Source organism: Bos taurus, chromosome 1 (genome assembly GCF_002263795.3).
Source record: "Bos taurus isolate L1 Dominette 01449 registration number 42190680 breed Hereford chromosome 1, ARS-UCD2.0, whole genome shotgun sequence".
Classification (NCBI taxonomy): Eukaryota; Metazoa; Chordata; class Mammalia; order Artiodactyla; family Bovidae; genus Bos; species Bos taurus.
The window spans coordinates 39,444,763-39,466,922 of record NC_037328.1 but is presented as its reverse complement, the minus strand read 5'-3'; the positions used below and the strand labels follow the sequence as shown (position 1 = coordinate 39,466,922).

Here is a 22,160-nt window from a genome sequence, read left to right as displayed (position 1 = left end):
TAATCTAATTGCCTTTTGCAGGGTCAAAGAATGCAACAAATTAAGTCTTATTTTAGGAATTTCATGAGAGTTTCATTTTGGTCTTATATGACCAGTTTATACAAATATTCCACAGATATTTAAAAAAACTAGAGATATGTTCTCTTTGAAGAATGCTAGCATTTCAGAGGAAAAGGAAACAGAGAGAGTGAATTGACAATAAAAGAAAAGGAACAAGATGGGCACAAAAATGGATAAAATGGAAAGATTCAAAAAGGGACCGAGGAAGAGACATGGAATAAACAAGTATTAATACATAGACACAAAGACTGTAAAATAAATTCAAAGGTAGACAGAGAAGTATGTGTGCATGCATGTGTGTGTAAGTGAGAGAGAGAGAGAAAGTTAGAAGTTTATTGATCACTGTGTCAATAGACCAGTTTCAGATCCTGACTCTGATCTATATCAGCCATGTAACTGTTTTAGGTTTCACTCCATAAGCATATAAAATGGGAATAGCTAGTATACATCCCAGAAGTTCTATGCCATAATCCATGCTAGAAGAGAACCTATCATTGAACACAAATAGATATCTTCTAATAATATACTTACTCTGATATTTTATGGTCATGTACTTTCCCTTATGATCTATTAAGGACTAAATGTAGTATTTTGAATTTTGCACTAACTTTGATGTTTAACAATTTTATTAGTTTCCTAGGACTGATGTTACAAATGTACTATAAACTGAGAGACTTAAAACAATAGAAATTTATTCTCTCATAACTCTGAAGAATGGAGGTTTAAAATCAAGATATTGGCAGAGCCATGTTCACTTCAGTCTCAAGGGGATGGATCCTTCCTTGTCTCTCCCAGATTCTGGAAATCCCTAGTGTTCCTTGATTTGTGACAGCATAACTCTAATCTCTGCCCTGGTCTTCACATGGCCATCTTATTCTTATGTGTCTCTTGTCTGTTTCCTCTCCTCTTGTAAGTGTCCTCTAAAAGGACATGAGCCCAAGTTAGAACCTACCTTAATGCAGAATGATCATACCTTAACTTGATTACATCCACAAAGATCCTGTTTCAAATGAGTCATAATCAAAGGGACTGGGGTTTAAAATGTAAACATATCTTTTTTGGAAGACATAATTTAACCTGTAATAAATAGTAATATATGTTATTTTTCATTTCTAATATACTTTGATCTATATATTTTGATGCATAATGTCTTAATTGGTGTATATTATGCTTTTCCAGATTCTTCACTATATATAATACAAATAAATAGATATATTAATTGAACTACTGGGCTCCCCAGTAGCTCAGATGGTAAAGCATCTGCCTGTAATGCAGGAGACCCGGGTTCAATCCCTGGGTTGGGAAGATCCTCTGGAGAAAGAAATGGCAACCCATTCCAGTATGCTTGCCTGGAAAATTCCATGGACAAAGGAGCCTGGCGGGCTATAGTTCACGGGGTCACAAAGAGTCAGACATGACTGTGTAACTAACACAATACACACAACTTAACTAATTCTTATACTCAAGCTAACCACTGCTAAGAAATTTAAACATAAGTCCAGGATACAAAGGACAGCCTGAATCATCATATAGTATCAGAAATTAAGAAGGTGTTAAAAAATCCAAACAAAATAAAGATAACCCAGTGATGAACATTTCAAAGGGACACAGAGCCAACTCAAAGAGTTCCAATGGCCAAAGGTGAAAAATTTTAATAAAAATAAAAAGTAGTGTTGGGTTTTCACACAAAATATATTAAAAATATCTATGAGTAGAGTGCATATTGATAAATAAATGATTGAATACATAAATGGGTAAAAGAGACAGATCTCTTTTAGAGAAAAAACAATAAATCTGAGCAAAGTATAAACTCTAGCTAATAATACTGTACCAATATTGGTTCATTAATTGTGACAAATGTGGCATATTAATATAGAATGTCAATAATAGGAAGACATCAGTTGGAATACATAGAGACTCTGGATTACCTTGACAATCATTCTGTAAATCTAAAATTATGCTAAAATAAAATTTATTCATAAAAAACTAAAGTGAAGCTACTCTAAAGATATGTTAGCATTCAGTTCAGTTCAGTTCAGTTTCTGTCTGACTCTTTGCAACCCCATGAACTGCAGCACACCAGGCTTCCCTGTCCATCACCAACTCCTGGAGTTTACCAAAACTCATGTCAATTGAGTTGGTGATGCCATCCAACCATCTCATCCTCTGATATCTGCTTCTCCTGCCCTCAATCTTTCCCACCATCAGGGTCTTTTCAAATGAGTCAGCTCTTCACATCAGGTGGCCAAAGTATCGAAGTTTCAGCTTCAACATCAGTCCTTCCGATGAACACCCAGGGCTGATTTCCTTTAGGATGGACTGGTTGGATCTCCTTGCAGTCCAAGGGACTCTCAAGAGTCTTCTCCAACACCACAGTTCAAAAGCATCAATTCCTCGGTGCTCAGCTTTCTTTATAGTCCAACTCTCATATCCATACATGACCACTGGAAAAACCATAGCCTTGACTAGACAGACCTTTGTTGGCAAAGTAATGTCTCTGCTCTTCAATATGCTATCTAGGTTTGTCATAACTTTTATTTCAAGGAGTAAGCATATTTGAATTTCATGGCTGGAATCACCATCTGCAGTGATTTTGGAGCCCCCCAAAATTTCCACTGTTTCCCCATCTATTTCCCATGAAGTGATGGGATCGGATGCCATGATCTTAGTTTTCTGAATGTTGAGCTTCAAGTCAATCTTTTCATTCTCCTCTTTCATTTTTATCAAGAGGCTCTTTAGTTCTTCACTTTCTGCCATAAGGGTGGTGTCATCTGTATATCTGAGGTTATTGATATTAACATTAACAAAATAAAATACCGTAAATTAGAAATTATACCTAGTTAGAAAACATAGGAGTATTAACCAGTGACTAAAGAGAAATAAAAGGGAAATTTAAAATATATTTTGCCTCTTGCAAAATCTGGCATAGTCACTGTTTCTCTGAAGATGTCACCCAAGAGTTCTCAGGAAATGTTGAAAATTACTGGATAAAATATTAGAAGATTAGTTTCAATATATGTTTTATCTTATTCTTTTTATTATTACATCCATTTGTAAATGAATTTTACATTTCAGGAAGAAATAAGTGCTCTGATTATTTTTCAGAATTCTTATAAGACTACAGTCAGAAATATGCTTAAATTTCACTTTATTTCCATTCCACAGAAAATACAGGAAATACTTGTCTTGGTCTCTTCCTTCCATTTTACTCAGTTGTTTTTATTTTTTTCTTTTTCCTTTCTCTACCTGAGGAAAAAGAAATCTAGGATTGGACTCATTAGAGTGCAAACAAGTCTATATTCTAGGAAGTTTTAGCATAAGCATTATGAATGGTACACTGATTTTGAATTTTCTTTGTTAAAGCAACTAAGCTGTAATTTCAAGGTACTTTTCTATAAATTAACTATCTCATCAACACAATGCTCTCTTTTAGCAAGAAAAATAAGCTAGAGGGAAGAGCAATGGTGGAAGAGCAAAATCAGTTGCCGAAAAGTGTTTTAAAAAATGACTATCAAATCAAAATTAGATGGCTGCACAGCTTTTTCATTTGTAAAATTAGGTCAAGATAATGGAAGAACATGAATGTTTCTTGTTCTTCTTTTAAAATAAAACACATGCAAAATTTACATTCACCATAAACTGTAACAGCTGGGAGGGACAGTACTTGAAATCAACCTTCACCACTAATGAGTTCATCAGGTTCTCTCTGTGAATTTGCAACTACTTTTTAATTTTAATGTAACATGCCTTTTCCTCTTTAGTGTCTATGATCTTCCCTTTATAAAAGTTTTATTTTAGGGTGTCTCGAGGAGAGCTTGTATGACTTTCTATCAGCAAAGGGCCTGGTGAGGCCTTCAGTATAAAAGGATTGAAGAGTCTAATTTGAAACAGATGAATTGCAGCATTTGTTCGATAATTTGCCAGGACACATTTCAACTCACTTTCAAACAGTGATCAACACATAACTAATTGAGTGGTGCTATGAAGTTGAAAACTGCAGTGAGTTCTCTATTGGCTTTCCTGAGGTTGTAACTTTTAAATTAACCACATGAAAGGGCAGGAAGCATCAAGGTGACTGTGAGATAAAGTATAAAACACTACCAGGAACACATGTACACCCATGGCTGATTCTTCTGAATGTATGGCAAAAACCACCACAATACTGTAAAGTAATTAGCCTCCAATTAAAATAAATAATTTAAAAAGTTATTCAAATGAAAAAAAAAAAAAAAACCCACCACCTATTTTGTGTGTGTAATACAAAGAAATTTATATATAAAGGAACAACTTAACTTATTCAATATTTTGAATTTGATATGCACAATATTTCTTGCATATATAGTCACAAGAAAGAAGAATTTTGTCTAATATATATGAAGTGAAAAAATAATTCACTATTTAGATGCATGTTTACACTGCTCTGACAATTTTCATCAGTGATTTGGTTTAAGTTATCTTTAATTTAGAATTACAAGCTCCGACTATTGCTTGATTTTATAAATAATTGAGTATAATTTTATTTTATAGGAGAATCCCTAGCATCAGTCACTTCTGCCATGGACTGATCATCACGGTGGAACAGAAACCCATGAATGATTTGTATAATACATATAAATATTATGACAACAAATAAAACACCCTTCAATGAAATTGCTAAAATTTTAACCCAATATAAAATTTTATAGGAGTTACATTTCAGATCAGTACTCAAAAAAATAAAACGGCTTTAGTTACTAGGGTGTGCCATTACAGAAGCACTTTTATTGAATTATCATGTTGCCTAAGACTATGTATCCTATATTATTTTACATGGAAAGGGGTCATGGTAAGCTTATGCCATTGTATTTCTAGGGTTAAATTTGTGCACTAGCATCCTGGCTAAGAGAGTCTTATGGGCTTTGAAATTGATTAAGTTTGTATGAAAATTTGATGTGAATATTTTTAAGAACAGGTAATGAAGGCTATTTTACAAGACACATGCAAAATGAAACTTGAGCTTCCGGCTCTCAATAGGATGAATTCAATTCCAGGATGTATGGCGAGACCTCCTATTTGGAGAGAACCTACACTCAGTGCTTCCCACCTCTTCCCTCACAGCTGCTGCAGCCTATACCTGGGCCACGGTGTGTCAGGCAGGGTTCTTGTAATCCAGCAGTCCTCGGTTGAATATTGTGTATAATTATTATCTCCAGGAATGTCAGCGATCTTCTAAACACCCCAGACTTCATTTCCTTTTGCTGTTATTATCTTTTTGCTGTTGCTGTTTATCTGGTAATTACGGTTAATGATATTTAACTCATGTGATTGCCAGGGTCTTCCCTCAGAGCTCAGTTGGTAAAGAATCTGCCTGCAAATAGGAGACCACAGTTGGATTCCTGGGTCAGGAAGATCCCCTGGAAAAGGGATAGACTACCCACTCCAGTATTCATGGGCTTCCTGCCAGGAACACTAATTGTAAAAATATAAAGTTCTTGCCATTGTACTTCTTAAGAGCTTAGAAGTGATTAGTAGAATTATTAGAGATAAAACTGTTGTCAATAGTTATGCAATAAATATATTCATAATTTTAAACTATTACCTCCATAAGGTAATAATTATCTCATATTATAAACTATGTGACTTCCCTGGTGGCTCAGTGGTAAAAAAAAAAAAACAAAAAACATGCCTGCCACTGCAGGCAATGCAAGAGATGCAGGCTCGATTCCTGGGTCGGCACTATCCCCTAGAGTAGGAAATGGTAATACACTCTGGTATTCTTGCTTGGGAAATCCGATGGACAGAAGGAGCCTGGAAGCCTACAGCTACAAAACAGTTGGACACAGCCTAGCCTAAACAACAGCAATAATTAAATTCTTCCTGCGTTGTACTTGGTAAAATTTATAACATAGATTCCTTGCAAAAGAAAAAAAAAAACTTGTTTTTTTTATATTCCCATCACTAATTAATGGCTTTAATATAGTTGTCGGTATGTTTTCCCTCCTCATTAAACAGTGGTGTGTTGAAAGTATAAATTGTTTTTTGATTTTACAGATGAAGTTTGGAGTTTGGTCCAGATCATACTAATAAATTACAGGAAGTTATGTTAAAACATAACAGTGAAGTTAGACTGTGAGGAAGGCTGAGCGCTGAAGAACTGATGCTTTTGAATTGTGGCGTTGGAGAAGACTCTTGAGAGTCCCTTGGACTGCAAGGATATCCAACCAGTCCATTCTCAAGGAAATCAGCCCTGGGATTTCTTTGGAAGGAATGATGCTAAAGCTGAAACTCCAGTACTTTGGCCACCTCATTCGAAGAGTTGACTCATTGGAAAAGACTCTGATGCTGGGAGGGATTGGGGGCAAGCAGAGAAGGGGACGACAGAGGATGAGATGGCTGGATGGCATCACTGACTTGATGGACGTGAGTCTGAGTGAACTCCGGGAGTTGGTGATGGACAGGGAGGCCTGGCGTGCTGCGATTCATGTATTTATGAGGTCGCAAAGAGTTGGACACGACTGAGCGACTGATCTGATCTGATCTGATGTTAAAACCCTATCAAATTACAAATGAATTTAAACAAAATATTTCAGAGTATTATGAGAATCAATATTTTTTTTCTCTCGAATCATTATCTTTAGTGGACAAAAGAATGTTTTATATAACTGTCTACATATTTGGTAAGTGTCTATCATTTGATGCAATGCTTTTAGTAAAGTCAAACATGCATTAAGATAGATGTTTGAAAACAAATTTTAAAATATAAATATCCTTCCACATGGCTCCAAAGTGCTAACTGCCTTTGCACTGCAATTGTTAATAGGTAAATTAGAAATAGTTATATTTAAATATAAAATTGTATATTATTATAAATTAATATTATATTAAAATGGGTGAAGTTATAGATAAAGTGATGTTATAACTTCCAACAGTCTTAATAGAGTGTGAAGAAAAACAGCTTGTAAGACTTAAGTGATGTGACAACCATCCCCAAACATGACAGTTCATGGTGGCTCTTCACAGCTGTTTTTAGCAGTTATCCTGTAAAATTTACTTGCAAGCAGGTTCTCATATATAAGTGAAGCTAAAAAAAAAAAAATTATCTTCATGGTTTTCCTCTCTTTCAGCATATGTTAGAGTTGAGTGGCAAAGGCATTTTTCCAGATGATAAACAGTTTGCTTTTTTAAACGTTTGGGTACCTCTTAAGCATATCATATTTGTGGGATAAAATATTGTTTACTAAATATATTTTGCAATTTTATTTTCCCCATTAGGCTAACATACAGAACAAGTGCTTTTTAATTAAACTTACCAGGTACCCCATTAGTCTTTTCTTGCTGTTTGAAATCTTACTTTATATATATTTATTTTTTCAATCTAATTGGCTTAGTTATAAACTCTATATTTTAAAACTCCCATAACATTCAATAAAGTCTAACACCTATCCCATTTATAAAGGTGAAGCGTGTCAGTTGGTAAGCCAAAATCTGAACTCCTAATACAGTGCCAGTGCCCTGAAGCTTCAGATTGAAGGTAGCTTACCTCTTGAGCGGAGAAGGCAATGGCACCCCACTCCAGTACTCTTGCCCGGAAAATCCCATGGATGGAGGAGCCTGGTAGGCTACAGTCCATAAGGACACTAAGAGTCAGACAGGACTGAGCAACTTCACTTTCACTTTTCGCTTTCATGCATTGGAGAAGGAAATGGCAATGGTACTCCACTCCAGTACTCTTGCCTGGAGAATCCCAGGGATGGGGGAGCCTGGTGGGCTGCTGTTCGTGGGGTCACACAGAGTCAGACATGACTGAAGTGACTTAGAAGCAGCAGCAGCAGTACCTCTTGGGACTTTATCTTATTCATGACACATTGAGTGAAATCTCAGGAAATTACTATAGTTTGACTTTTCAGATTTTTAGAGCAAGCAAAAACATACACAAAAGCATCTAAATATTTTTAGAAATATAACTCAGTGGAATTAGGATATAAGGATTTAACTTAATGTTCCTGAGTGTTTAAGACAAAATTTCTTAGGTAGTAAACTTCTATTATATCTTTTAAACCTTACATAACTTATAATCTAGTTATATGTTTATTTTACAGATGAAATAAAAAATGTCTGAGAATTTAGATAAGTTGCTCAAGCTGACACAACCCATGGTTGCATTTTTACAATCTGGATCCCACTGATTCTAGAAATTAACATGGCTACTGATACCTTTTCTACACTGACATACTGCCTTTTTGTGTAAAAAAAAAAAAAGATGAAGAGGAAATAGAGCATAATCTAAACAAACTAGGTAAATTCATTGTACATTACATTTTTAGCATAAACATAAAGTAGTAGCTTCCGTCTCCATAGGCAGAAAAACCACATGACACTCCCTGTGATAAGCAAGTCTTTAGTCAGGGTTATGCAAAGTAGGTAGTACCATCAAATGATACAAGGAAATGTCTTTTATTCTGCTTTTAATGTGATCTGATCTGAATGTGACTTACTGTGGAATTCAGACCTCTAAGACTATGCTTTGTATTTTCCTAGTATTTCCGAGTAAGCTAACAACAAGAAGTATGTCTATGTTGCTCACTTACTTGCTTATTTCAAATCACACATGGTGAACCATCTCCCAAGAAACCATTGGAAACCACAGAATATTGCTTTGTGAAAAGATTGCTGCAGTCCTTACTTACTACTCTACTTAGAGCTCTTAAAGACATGCCAACATACAATATAAATCTAGGTATTTGTTGATTTGATTCTTGTTTATTTTAGAGCATTCTTCAATTTATATATGATAAAATATGTAAGAATCTGGAGCCAGAATGCCAGGTTTTGAATACAGGCTCAGTGACTTACTGTGTGTGTCAGGAAAGTTACTTAGCCTCTCTATTCTTCAGTTTTCACTTTGGTAAACTGAGGATACCTTTTATCACTTTGGTAAAATAAGGATAAAAATATGGATATTTGTAATTTGTTTGCAAAGAACATTTAGAATAGTTCATGAAAAATAAGTCCAAGGATATTAGGGGTATTTAAAGCATATATATGGAGTATACTTACTGGTAAAAGAAACACACCCATGTTCACCAGGTAACTTAGGAAATTCATACTGATATCTTAGCAAACTCCCATATTCTTGCCACAAATCCCACCTTTTTCCTTTCCTCCAACTAAGAGGATTCATTAATTAAAGATAATATGTTAATTATTCCATTGCTTTTCTTTACTGTAAGCACATAGATATGCATACATTAAACAATCTATAGCAATATATATATATATATATTTTTTGTCCTTCAGTTGCTAGTTCATTCCAGTCACTCAGTAGTGTCTGACTCTTTGCGACCACATGGACTGCAGCACCCCAGGCCTCCCTGTCCATAACCAAAACTCCTGGGGCCTACTCAAACACATGAGATTCTCATTGGTGATGTCATCCAACCATCTCATCTTCTGTCGTTCTTTTCTCCCACCTTCAATCTTTTCCCAGCAGCAGGGTCAGTTCTTCATTTCAGGTGCCCAAAGATTTGGAGTTTCAGCTCCAGCATCAGTCCTTCCAATGAATATTCAGGACTGATTTCCTCTAGAATTCACTGGTTGGATCTCCTTGCAGTCCAAGGGACTCTCAAGAGTCTTCTCCAACACCACACTTCAAAAGCATCAATTATTTGGCACTCAGCTTTCTTTATAGTCCAACTCTCACATCCATACATGACTACTGGAAAAAACACAGCCCTGACTACATCAACATTTGTTGGCAAAGTAATGTCTCTGCTTTTTAATATGCTGTCTAGACTGTTCATAGCTTTTCTTCCAAGGAGAAGCATGAGTTAATTTCATGGCTGCAGTCACCATCTGCAGTGATTTTGGAGCCCGAAAAAGTAAAATCTGTCATTGTTTCCCCATCTATTTCCCACAGAGTGATGGGACCAGATGCCATGATCTTAGTTTTCTGAATGTTGAGTTTAAGGCCAACATTTTTACTTTCCTTTTCAATTTCATTAAGAGGCTCTGTAGTTCTTCTTCGCATTCTGCCATAAGGATGGTGTCATCTGCATATCTGAGGTTATTGATACTCTTTTCCTAATTTGGAATCAGTCTGTTGTTCCATGTCCAGTTCTAACTGTTGCATCTTGACCTCTATACAGATATCCTAGGAGTCAGGTCAGGTGGTCTTGAATTCCCATCTCTCGAAGAATTTTCCACAATTTGTTGTGATCCACACAAAGGCTTTGGGACAGTCAAGAAAGCATAAGTAGATGATTTTCTGCAACTCTCTTGCTTTTTTGATGATCCAGTGGGTGTTGGCAATTTGATCTCTGGTTCCTTTGCCTTTTCTAAATCCAGCGTGAACATCTGTAAGTTCATGGCTCACGTACTGTTGAAGTCTGGCTTGGAGAATTTTAATGCTTTCACAGCATCATCTTTTAGGATTCAAAATAGCTCAACTGGAAGTCCATAACCTCCACAAACTTTGCTCAGAGTGATGATTCCTAAGGCCCACTTGACTTCACATTCCAGAATGTCTGGCTTAGGTGAGTGATCACACCATCGTGATTATCTGGATCACTAAGATCTTTTTTTGTATAGTTCTTATGTGTATTCTTGCCACTTATTCTTAATGTCTTCTGCTTCTATTATGTCCATTCATTTCTGTCCTTTATTGTGCCCATCTTTGTATGAAATGTTCCCTTGGTATCTCTAATTTGCTTGAAAAGATCTCTAGTCTAGTCCATTCTATTTGTTTGCCTCTCTTTCTTTGCACTGATCACTGAGGAAGTCTTTCTTATCTCTCCTTGCTATTCTTTGGAACTCTGCATTCAAATGTACATAGATATGCATACATTAAACAATGTATAGCAACTACAATCATTTTTCTGTTCTTCAGTTGCTAAGTCATGTCCAGTTCTTTTCATTCGCACAGACTGCAGCATGCCAGGCTCCATGTCCATTCAGAAGCAAGCATCTTTTAATTTAATGCCTGTAGTCACCATCTCTGTTCTTTTCCAAGGCAAACCATTAAATATCACAGTACTCCAAGTCTATGCCCCAACCAGTAATGCTGAAGAAGCTGAAGTTGAACAGTTCTATGAAGACGTACAAGACCTTTTAGAACTAATACCCAAAAGATATGTGCTTTTCATTATAGGGGACTGGAATGCAAAAGTAGGAAGTCAAGAAACACCTGGAGTAACAGGCAAATTTGGCCTTGGAATACAGAATGAAGCAGGGCAAAGAAAAATAGAGTTTTGCAAAGAAAATGCACTGTTCATAGCAAACACCCTCTTCCAACAACACAAGAGAAGACTCTACACATGGACATCACCAGATGGTCAACACTGAAATCAGATTGATTATATTCTTTGTAGCCAAAGATGGAGAGGTTCTATACCGTCAACAAAAACAAGACCAGGAGCTGACTGTGGCTCAGAAAATGAACTCCTTATTGCCAAATTCACACTTAAATTGAAGAAAGTAGGGAAAATCACTAGACCATTCAGGTATAACCTAAATCAAATCCCTTATGATTATACAGTGGAAGTGAGAAATAGATTTAAGGACCTAGATCTGATAGATAGAGTGCCTGATGAACTATGGACGGAGGTTCCTGACATTGTACAGGAGATAGGGATCAAGACCATCCCCATGGAAAAGGAATGCAAAAAAGCAAAATGGCTCTCTGGGGAGGCCTTACAAATAGCTATGAAAAGAAGAGAAGTGAAAAGCAAAAGAGAAAAGGAAAGATAAAAGCATCTGAATGCAGAGTTCCAAAGAATAGCAAGGAGACATAAGAAAGCCTTCCTCAGCGATCAATGCAAAGAAATAGAGGAAAACAACAGAATGGGAAAGACTAGAGATGTCTTCAAGAAAATTAGAGATACCAAGGGAACACTTCTTGCAAAGATGGGCTCGATAAAGGACAGAAATGGTATGGACCTAACAGAAGCAGAAGACATTAAGAGGAGGTGGCAAGAATACACGGAAGAACTGTACAAAAAAGATCTTCATGACCCAGATAATCACGATGGTGTGATTATCCTAGAGCCTAGAGCCAGACATCCTGGAATGTGAAGTCAAGTGGGCCTTAGAAAGCATCACTACAAACAAAGCTAGTGGAGGTGATGGAATTCCAGTTGAGCTCTTTCAAATCCTGAAAGATGATGCTGTGAAAGTGCTGCACTCAATATGCCAGCAAATTTGGAAAACTCAGCAGTGGCCACAGGACTAGAAAAGGTCAGTATTCATTCCAATCCCAAAAAAGGACCTAACAGAAGCAGAAGACATTAAGAGGAGGTGGCAAGAATACACGGAAGAACTGTACAAAAAAGATCTTCATGACCCAGATAATCACGATGGTGTGATTATCCTAGAGCCTAGAGCCAGACATCCTGGAATGTGAAGTCAAGTGGGCCTTAGAAAGCATCACTACAAACAAAGCTAGTGGAGGTGATGGAATTCCAGTTGAGCTCTTTCAAATCCTGAAAGATGATGCTGTGAAAGTGCTGCACTCAATATGCCAGCAAATTTGGAAAACTCAGCAGTGGCCACAGGACTAGAAAAGGTCAGTATTCATTCCAATCCCAAAAAAGGCAATGCCAAAGAATGCTCAAACTACTGCACAATTGCACTCATCTTGCACGCTAGTAAAGTAATGCTCAAAATTCTCCAAGCCAGGCTTCAGCACTACATGAACCGTGAACTTCCAGATGTTCAAGCTGGTTTTAGAAAAGGCAGAGGAACCAGAGATCAAATTGTCAACATCCGCTGAATCATCAAAAAAGCACGAGAGTTCCAGAAAAACATCTATTTCTTCTTTACTAACTATGCCAAAGCCTTTGACTGTGTGGATCACAATAAACTGCAGAAAATTCTGAAAGAGATGGGAATATCAGACCACCTGACCTGCCTCTGAGAAATTTGTATGCAGGTCAGGAAGCAACAGTTAGCACTGGACATGGAACAACAGACTGGTTACAAATAGGAAAAGAAGTACATCAAGGCTGTATATTGTCACCCTGCTTATTTAACTTGTATGCAGAGTACATCATGAGAAACGCTGGGCTGGAAGAAGCACAAGCTGGAATCAAGATTTTCGGGAGAAATATCAATAACCTCAGATATGCAGATGACACCACCCTTATGGCAGAAAGCGAAGAGGAACTAAAAAGCCTCTTGATAAAAGTGAAAGAGGAGAGTGAAAAAGTTGGCTTAAAGCTCAACATTCAGAAAACAAAGATCATGGCATCTGGTCCCATCACTTCATGGGAAATAGATGGGGAAACAGTGGAAACAGTGTCACATCTTATTTTTTTGGGCTCCAAAATCACGGCAGATGGTGATTGCAGCCATGAAATTAAAAGATACTTACTCCTTGGAAGGAAAGTTATGACCAACCTGCTGCTAAGTCGCTTCAGTCATGTCCGACTCTGTGTGACCCCATAGACGGCACCCACCAGGCTCCCCCATCCCTGGGATTCTCCAGGCAAGAACACTGGAGTGGGTTGCCATTTCCTTCTCCAATGCATGAAAGTGAAAAGTCAAAGTGAAGTCTCTCAGTCGTGTCCAACTCCTAGCGACCCCATGGACTGCAGCCTACCAGGCTCCTCCATCCATGGGATTTTCCAGGCAAGAGTACTGGAATGGGGTGTCATTGACTTCTCCAATGACCAACCTAGATAGCATATTCAAAAGCTATCTAGGAAAGCTATCTATCAAAAAAGGAAGTCAAGAAACACCTGGAGTAACAGGCAAATTTGGCCTTGGAATACAGAATGAAGCAGGGCAAAGAAAAATAGAGTTTTGCAAAGAAAATGCACTGTTCATAGCAAACACCCTCTTCCAACAACACAAGAGAAGACTCTACACATGGACATCACCAGATGGTCAACACTGAAATCAGATTGATTATATTCTTTGTAGCCAAAGATGGAGAGGTTCTATACCGTCAACAAAAACAAGACCAGGAGCTGACTGTGGCTCAGAAAATGAACTCCTTATTGCCAAATTCACACTTAAATTGAAGAAAGTAGGGAAAATCACTAGACCATTCAGGTATAACCTAAATCAAATCCCTTATGATTATACAGTGGAAGTGAGAAATAGATTTAAGGACCTAGATCTGATAGATAGAGTGCCTGATGAACTATGGACGGAGGTTCCTGACATTGTACAGGAGATAGGGATCAAGACCATCCCCATGGAAAAGGAATGCAAAAAAGCAAAATGGCTCTCTGGGGAGGCCTTACAAATAGCTATGAAAAGAAGAGAAGTGAAAAGCAAAAGAGAAAAGGAAAGATAAAAGCATCTGAATGCAGAGTTCCAAAGAATAGCAAGGAGACATAAGAAAGCCTTCCTCAGCGATCAATGCAAAGAAATAGAGGAAAACAACAGAATGGGAAAGACTAGAGATGTCTTCAAGAAAATTAGAGATACCAAGGGAACACTTCTTGCAAAGATGGGCTCGATAAAGGACAGAAATGGTATGGACCTAACAGAAGCAGAAGACATTAAGAGGAGGTGGCAAGAATACACGGAAGAACTGTACAAAAAAGATCTTCATGACCCAGATAATCACGATGGTGTGATTATCCTAGAGCCTAGAGCCAGACATCCTGGAATGTGAAGTCAAGTGGGCCTTAGAAAGCATCACTACAAACAAAGCTAGTGGAGGTGATGGAATTCCAGCTGAGCTCTTTCAAATCCTGAAAGATGATGCTGTGAAAGTGCTGCACTCAATATGCCAGCAAATTTGGAAAACTCAGCAGTGGCCACAGGACTAGAAAAGGTCAGTATTCATTCCAATCCCAAAAAAGGACCTAACAGAAGCAGAAGACATTAAGAGGAGGTGGCAAGAATACACGGAAGAACTGTACAAAAAAGATCTTCATGACCCAGATAATCACGATGGTGTGATTATCCTAGAGCCTAGAGCCAGACATCCTGGAATGTGAAGTCAAGTGGGCCTTAGAAAGCATCACTACAAACAAAGCTAGTGGAGGTGATGGAATTCCAGTTGAGCTCTTTCAAATCCTGAAAGATGATGCTGTGAAAGTGCTGCACTCAATATGCCAGCAAATTTGGAAAACTCAGCAGTGGCCACAGGACTAGAAAAGGTCAGTATTCATTCCAATCCCAAAAAAGGCAATGCCAAAGAATGCTCAAACTACTGCACAATTGCACTCATCTTGCACGCTAGTAAAGTAATGCTCAAAATTCTCCAAGCCAGGCTTCAGCACTACATGAACCGTGAACTTCCAGATGTTCAAGCTGGTTTTAGAAAAGGCAGAGGAACCAGAGATCAAATTGTCAACATCCGCTGAATCATCAAAAAAGCACGAGAGTTCCAGAAAAACATCTATTTCTTCTTTACTAACTATGCCAAAGCCTTTGACTGTGTGGATCACAATAAACTGCAGAAAATTCTGAAAGAGATGGGAATATCAGACCACCTGACCTGCCTCTGAGAAATTTGTATGCAGGTCAGGAAGCAACAGTTAGCACTGGACATGGAACAACAGACTGGTTACAAATAGGAAAAGAAGTACATCAAGGCTGTATATTGTCACCCTGCTTATTTAACTTGTATGCAGAGTACATCATGAGAAACGCTGGGCTGGAAGAAGCACAAGCTGGAATCAAGATTTTCGGGAGAAATATCAATAACCTCAGATATGCAGATGACACCACCCTTATGGCAGAAAGCGAAGAGGAACTAAAAAGCCTCTTGATAAAAGTGAAAGAGGAGAGTGAAAAAGTTGGCTTAAAGCTCAACATTCAGAAAACAAAGATCATGGCATCTGGTCCCATCACTTCATGGGAAATAGATGGGGAAACAGTGGAAACAGTGTCACATCTTATTTTTTTGGGCTCCAAAATCACGGCAGATGGTGATTGCAGCCATGAAATTAAAAGATACTTACTCCTTGGAAGGAAAGTTATGACCAACCTGCTGCTAAGTCGCTTCAGTCATGTCCGACTCTGTGTGACCCCATAGACGGCACCCACCAGGCTCCCCCATCCCTGGGATTCTCCAGGCAAGAACACTGGAGTGGGTTGCCATTTCCTTCTCCAATGCATGAAAGTGAAAAGTCAAAGTGAAGTCTCTCAGTCGTGTCCAACTCCTAGCGACCCCATGGACTGCAGCCTACCAGGCTCCTCCATCCATGGGATTTTCCAGGCAAGAGTACTGGAATGGGGTGTCATTGACTTCTCCAATGACCAACCTAGATAGCATATTCAAAAGCAGAGACATTACCTTGCCAACAAAGGTTCATCTAGTCAAGGCTATGGTTTTTCCTGTGGTCATGTATGGATGTGAGAGTTGGACTGTGAAGAAGGCTGAGTGCCAAAGAATTGATGCTTTTGAACTGTGATGTTGGAGAAGACTCTTGAGAGTCCCTTGGACTGCAAGGAGATCCAACCAGTCCATTCTGAAGGAGACCAGCCCTGGGATTTCTTTGGAAGGAATGATGCTAAAGCTGAAACTCCAGTACTTTGGCCACCTCATGCGAAGAGTTGACTCATTGGAAAAGACTTTAATGCTGGGAAGGGTTGGGGGCAGGACGAGAAGGGGACGACAGAGGATGAGATGGCTGGATGGCATCACTGACTCGATGGACATGAGTCTGAGTGAACTCCGGCAGTTGGTGATGGACAGGGAGGCCTGGCATGCTGTGATTCATGGGGTCACAAAGGGACACGACTGAGCGACTGAACTGAACTGAACTGAAATGAGTCACCATCTGCAGTGATTTGGGAGCCCAAGAAAATCAAAGCTGTCAATAATTCCACTTTTTTCAATCTTTGCCATGAACTGGTGGATCGGATGCCATGATCTTAGTTTTTTGAATGCTGAATTTTAAGCCAGGTTTTTCACTATCCTCTTCACCTTCCTAAGAAGCTCTTTGGTTCTTCCTCACTTTCTACCATTAGAGTGGTATCATCAGCATAACTGAGGTGGTTGATAATTCTCCTGGAAATCTTAATTCCAGTTTGTGAACCATCCAGCCTAAAATTTTGTGTGATGTACTCTGGATATAAGTTAAATATGGAGGGTGACAATATACAGCTTTGACGTTGTCCTTTCCAATTTGGAACAAGTCCATTTTTCCACGTCCAGTTCCAACTGTTGCTTCTTGACTTGCATATAGGTTTCTCAGGAGACAGGTAAGGTGGTCTGGTATACCTATATATTTAATAATTTTCCACAGTTTGTTGTGATCCACACAGACAAAGGCTTTAGCATAGTCAATGAAGCAGAAGTAGTTGTTTTTCTGGAATCCCCTTGCTTTTTCTTTTTTTTTATTTATTTATTTATTTTACTTTACAATATTGTATTGGTTTTGCCATACATCATCATGAATCCGCCACGGGTGTATACATGTTCCCAATCCTGAACCCTCCTCCCACCTCCCTCCCCATAACATCCCTCTGGGTCATTCCAGTCCACCAGCCCCAAGCTTCCTGTATCCTGCATCAAACCTGGACTGGCGATTCATTTCTTATATGATATTATACATATTTTAATGATATAGTGAATGTTGGCAATTTGATCTCTGGTTCCTCTGACTTTTCTAAACCAAGCTGTACATCTGGGAGTTCTCAATTCCTGTACTGCCTGAAGGATTTTTGAGTATAATCTTGCGGGTATGTTAAAAAAGCACAATTGTGTGGTAGTTTGAACATTCTTTGGCATTGCCTTTCTTTGGGATTGGAATGAAAACTGATCTTTTCCAGTCCTCTAGCCACTACTAAGTTTTCCAAATTTGCTGGCACATTGAGTAGAGCACGTTAACAGCATCAACTTTGAGGATTGTAAATAGATAAGCTGAAATTCCATCCCCTCCACTAGTTTTGTTTGTAGTAATTCTTCCTAAAGCCCATTTGACTTCACACTCCATGATATCTGGCTCTATGTGAGTGACCACATAATTGTGGTTACCAGGGTCATTAAGACTTTATCTGTACAGTTCTTCTGTATATTCTTGCCACCTCTTCTAATCTCTTTTGCTTCTGTTAGATCTTTACCATTTCTGTCCTTTATCATGCCCATCCTTGAATGAAATGTTCCCTTGATAACTCCAATTTTCTTGAAGAGATCTTTTGTCTTTCCCACTATATTGTTTTCCTCTATTTTTTATTTTTTGCATTATTCACTTAGAAAGGCCTTCTTATCTCTCCTTGCTATTCTCTGGAACTGTGCGTTTAGTTGGGTATGCCTTTTCCTTTCTTCCTTGCCTTTTGTTTCTCTTCTTTTCTCAGCTATTTGTAAAGCCTCCTCAGACAACCACTTTGCCTTCTTGCATTTATTTTTATTTGGGATGGTTTTGGTCATTGCTGCCTGTACAATATTACAAAGGTCTGTTCATAGTTCTTCAGGCCCTCTGTCTACCAGATCTATCTATTTGTCACCTCCACTGTATAATTATAAGGGATTTAATTAGGTCATACCTGTATGGCCTAGTGGTTTTCTCTACTGTCTTCAATCTAAGCCTGAATTTTGCAATAACCATCTCATGATATGAGCCACAGTCAGCTCCAGGTCTTGTTTTTCACTCACTATATAGAGCTTCTCCATCTTCAGCTGCAAAGAACATAATTAATCTGATTTTGGTATTGACCAAATATCTGGTGATGTCCATGTGTAGAGTCGCCTCTTGTGTTGTTGGAAGAGAATGTTTGCTATGGGTAAACTCTGTTAGCCTTTGTCCTGCTCCATTTTGTACTCCAAGGCTAAACCTGTCTGTTACTTCAGATATCTCTTGACTTCCTATTTTTGCATTCCAATCCCCTATAATGAAAAGGACATCATTTTTGGTGTTAGTTCTAGAAGGTCTTGATAGAGCTATTTAACTTTGGCTTCTTTGGCATTACTACTTGAGACACAGGTTTGCATTACTTTGATGTTAATGGTTTGCCTTTCAACAAATAGAAATGAACCAAGATCATTCTGTCATTTTTGCCTCAAGTACTGCATTTCAGACTCTTTTGTTGACAATGAGGGCTACTCTAGTTCTAAGGAATTTTTGCCCACAGTAGTAGATATAATGGTCATCTGAATTAAATTCTCCCATTCTCATCCATTTTAGTTCACTGATTTCTAAGATATCTATATTCCCTCTTACCATCTTTACCTTGACCATGTCCCTTTTACCTTCCTTCATGGGCCTAACATTCCAGGTTTCTATGTAAGATTGTTCTTTCTTTCTATGCAAGTAAATCAGCATCAGACTTTACTTTCACCACCAGACACGTCAACAACTGAGCATCATTTCTGCTTTGATCCAGCCTCTTCATTCTTTCTGGAGCTATTAGTAGTTGCTCTTTGCTCTTCCCTGGTAACATATTGGACACCTTTCAACCTGAAGAGCTCATATTCCAGTGTCATGTCTTTTAATCTTTTCATATTGCTCATGGGGTTCTTGTGGCAAGGACACAGAAGTGGTTTGCCATTCCCTCATCCAGTAGACCATGTTTTTTCATAACTCTCCATCGTGACCTGCCAGTCTTGCATGGCCCTGCATAGCATGGCTCATAGCTTCACTGAGATATGCAAGCCCCTTTGCCACAATAAGGCTTAAAGTTGAAACCAAATTAGACAAATCAGCCTTACAGATTCTCTAGGCAAGAATACTAGAGTGGGTTGCCATACCCTGCTCCAGGAGATCTTCCTAACCTAGGGATCAAACCTGAATCTTTTACCTCTCCTGCACTGGGAGGTGGGTTCTTTACCACTAGCACCACCTGGGAAACACATATATCATTTACTTGATCACATTTTTTGAAATTTCAAACAGGAATTCATGGATTATGTGCAACTAAATTGGGAATACTCTATGCTTAACTCTAGGAATCCCTAGAAAAAGACTGACTTTAACTTTTGGCCATGAAAGGGAGAGTGGGAAAACCTAGCTGGCTAATGATTTGTAACGTTCTACTTAAACTCTAAAACTGCCCTGGTAGCCCCCAGGTCCAACTGGCTTATTGATGACCTCTCAGGAGAAAAAGAAACAATAGGGGAATATACAGAAATCTGAATTTTCTAAACATACCAATTAAAATAGAGGGATTGTCAGAGTGGATTAAAAAAGAGAGAGAGAGAGAGAGAATCTAACTGTATTTTTTTCTACCTAATACCCATTTTAAATATAAACATTCTAATAGATTCAGAGTAAAAAAAAAAAAAATTTAAATGGAGCAAATTTAAAAGCAAAGGGGGAATAGCTGTAACAATTTCAGACAAAACAGATTTCAGAAGAAGGAAGATTATCAAGTATAAAGGACATTCTTCAAGATGATGTAACAATACAAAACAGAATGTTGCATTTCTAAGATGTTGAAACTAAATTCTCTTAGAAGTATCAGACTTGGCATATATCAAATGTGATTCAAATATGAGGGAATGAATCTAATACTTGAAATTATAATTTCTTCAGAATTTAATAATGAAACATCAAAACAAAAATATTCACATTATAAATAAACCTAGTCACATTCTCTGTCATCTGCATCCACATTACCAACTGACTTTGTCAAAAACAGCATGGTTTTCATTATTTCCTGACTAGATTCTACAATTGTATTACATTTATCAGCCAGCTAAAGTTACATGGATAATTCATAGATGTATCCCATTGTCATACTTAGGAAGAAGGCATTTGACATAATTACTTTTTTTTTTTTTTTAACCTGGGTTCTCTCTTCAGGATAATTTTATTGAATTTTGCAACTAAAAAGGACAAAGAGTAAATTCTTATTCTGTATCACCCCAGAGCAATGACAACCAGTTTGCCTAATGAAGCAGTTCTGACACTCAGAAGATTCCCTGAAATCAAGGTTATGTGGGCTTTTTAATAATACTTCAGTCTCTTCATGCACTAGAGGATGGGGTCACAGAGCATTACAACCATTTAACATAATCCTATTCTGTATCTTAAAATCTTTAAAAATATCTATTATACAGTATTAATGCTATTTTAGAATTTGAGATACAACAAATGACTTTCTAACTTACAAAATGAGGAGGAAAAGGAAGAAAGAAAACTCTATGTCCTTTAAAATCAAGTATCTTTCATACACTGTTATATATTACACATTTTGATAAGTATTCAGATTATACACTAAACAATTTTTGCATCAAAGAGTTACTTTAATTTAGAACTCTCTTCTGGGAATAATTGTATTCCATGCATACTTACATGTTTTACATGATAGAGACTGTTTCTTAGTTTTATCTGGGGGTTTGTTAGAACACCTACCTAATCAGAGTTTTTTAGATATATCTATGATTGGAGCATATTATGATGTACACTGAAAATAATTATATTTCCAACTAATAATTTATATGTGTGAAATAATTTTGTGGGTTTTTAAAGTACTAAGATTATCTAAACTATATAAATACAAAATAGATATACATTATAGTTAATAAATATAAACAAATATTATAGTAATGGGACATGATGACAGCGGCAGCTTCACTGCACAGCAGCTACTGTGAGGAGACATCCTGTGTACAAGGGCAAAGGAGAAGCCCCAGCAAAATGGTACTGTAAGTCACTTCAGTCGTGTCCAACTCTGTGCGACCCCATAGACAGCAGCCCACTAGGCTCCCCCGTCCCTGGGATTGTTAAGGCAAGAACACTGGAGTGGGTCACCATTTCCTTCTCCAATGCATGAAAGTGAAAAGTGAAAGTGAAGTCGTTCAGTCGTGTCCAACTCTTCGTGACCCCATGGACTGCAGCCTACCAGGCTCCTCCGTCCATGGGATTTTCAAGGCAAGAGTACTGGAGTGCGGTGCCATTGCCTTCTCTGAGCAAAATGGTAGTAGGGGTGAAATCGCATTTAGAATCAAACCCCATACTCATCAGAAATGCTCAGAGGGCTCAAACATACCTTGTGTGCACCAAGACCCAGAGACCCAACAGAGACTGAGACAGAACTGTATCTTGGTGTCTCCTGAGGAGGTATGAGTGAGCAGTGGACTGTGCAGGGCAGGGACTCTGCATGCAGTAGACCTGGGTATGGCATAAGCCCTCCTGGAGGAGGTCACCATTAACCCCACCATAGAGCTGCCAGACTTACACAGGACTGGGGAAATGGACTTTTGGAGGGCACAAACAGAA

The 22,160-nt window shown here is 38.1% G+C and overlaps 1 non-coding gene across 1 annotated transcript; it reads left to right on the top strand.

Annotated features, from left to right (window-relative positions):
* Positions 1 to 1,293: 1,293 nt before the first annotated feature.
* On the top strand, positions 1,294 to 1,366 carry TRNAY-GUA (transfer RNA tyrosine (anticodon GUA)). The gene has a single exon. It is a non-coding gene; the product is annotated as a tRNA-Tyr (tRNA).
* The last annotated feature ends 20,794 nt before the right edge of the window (positions 1,367 to 22,160 follow it).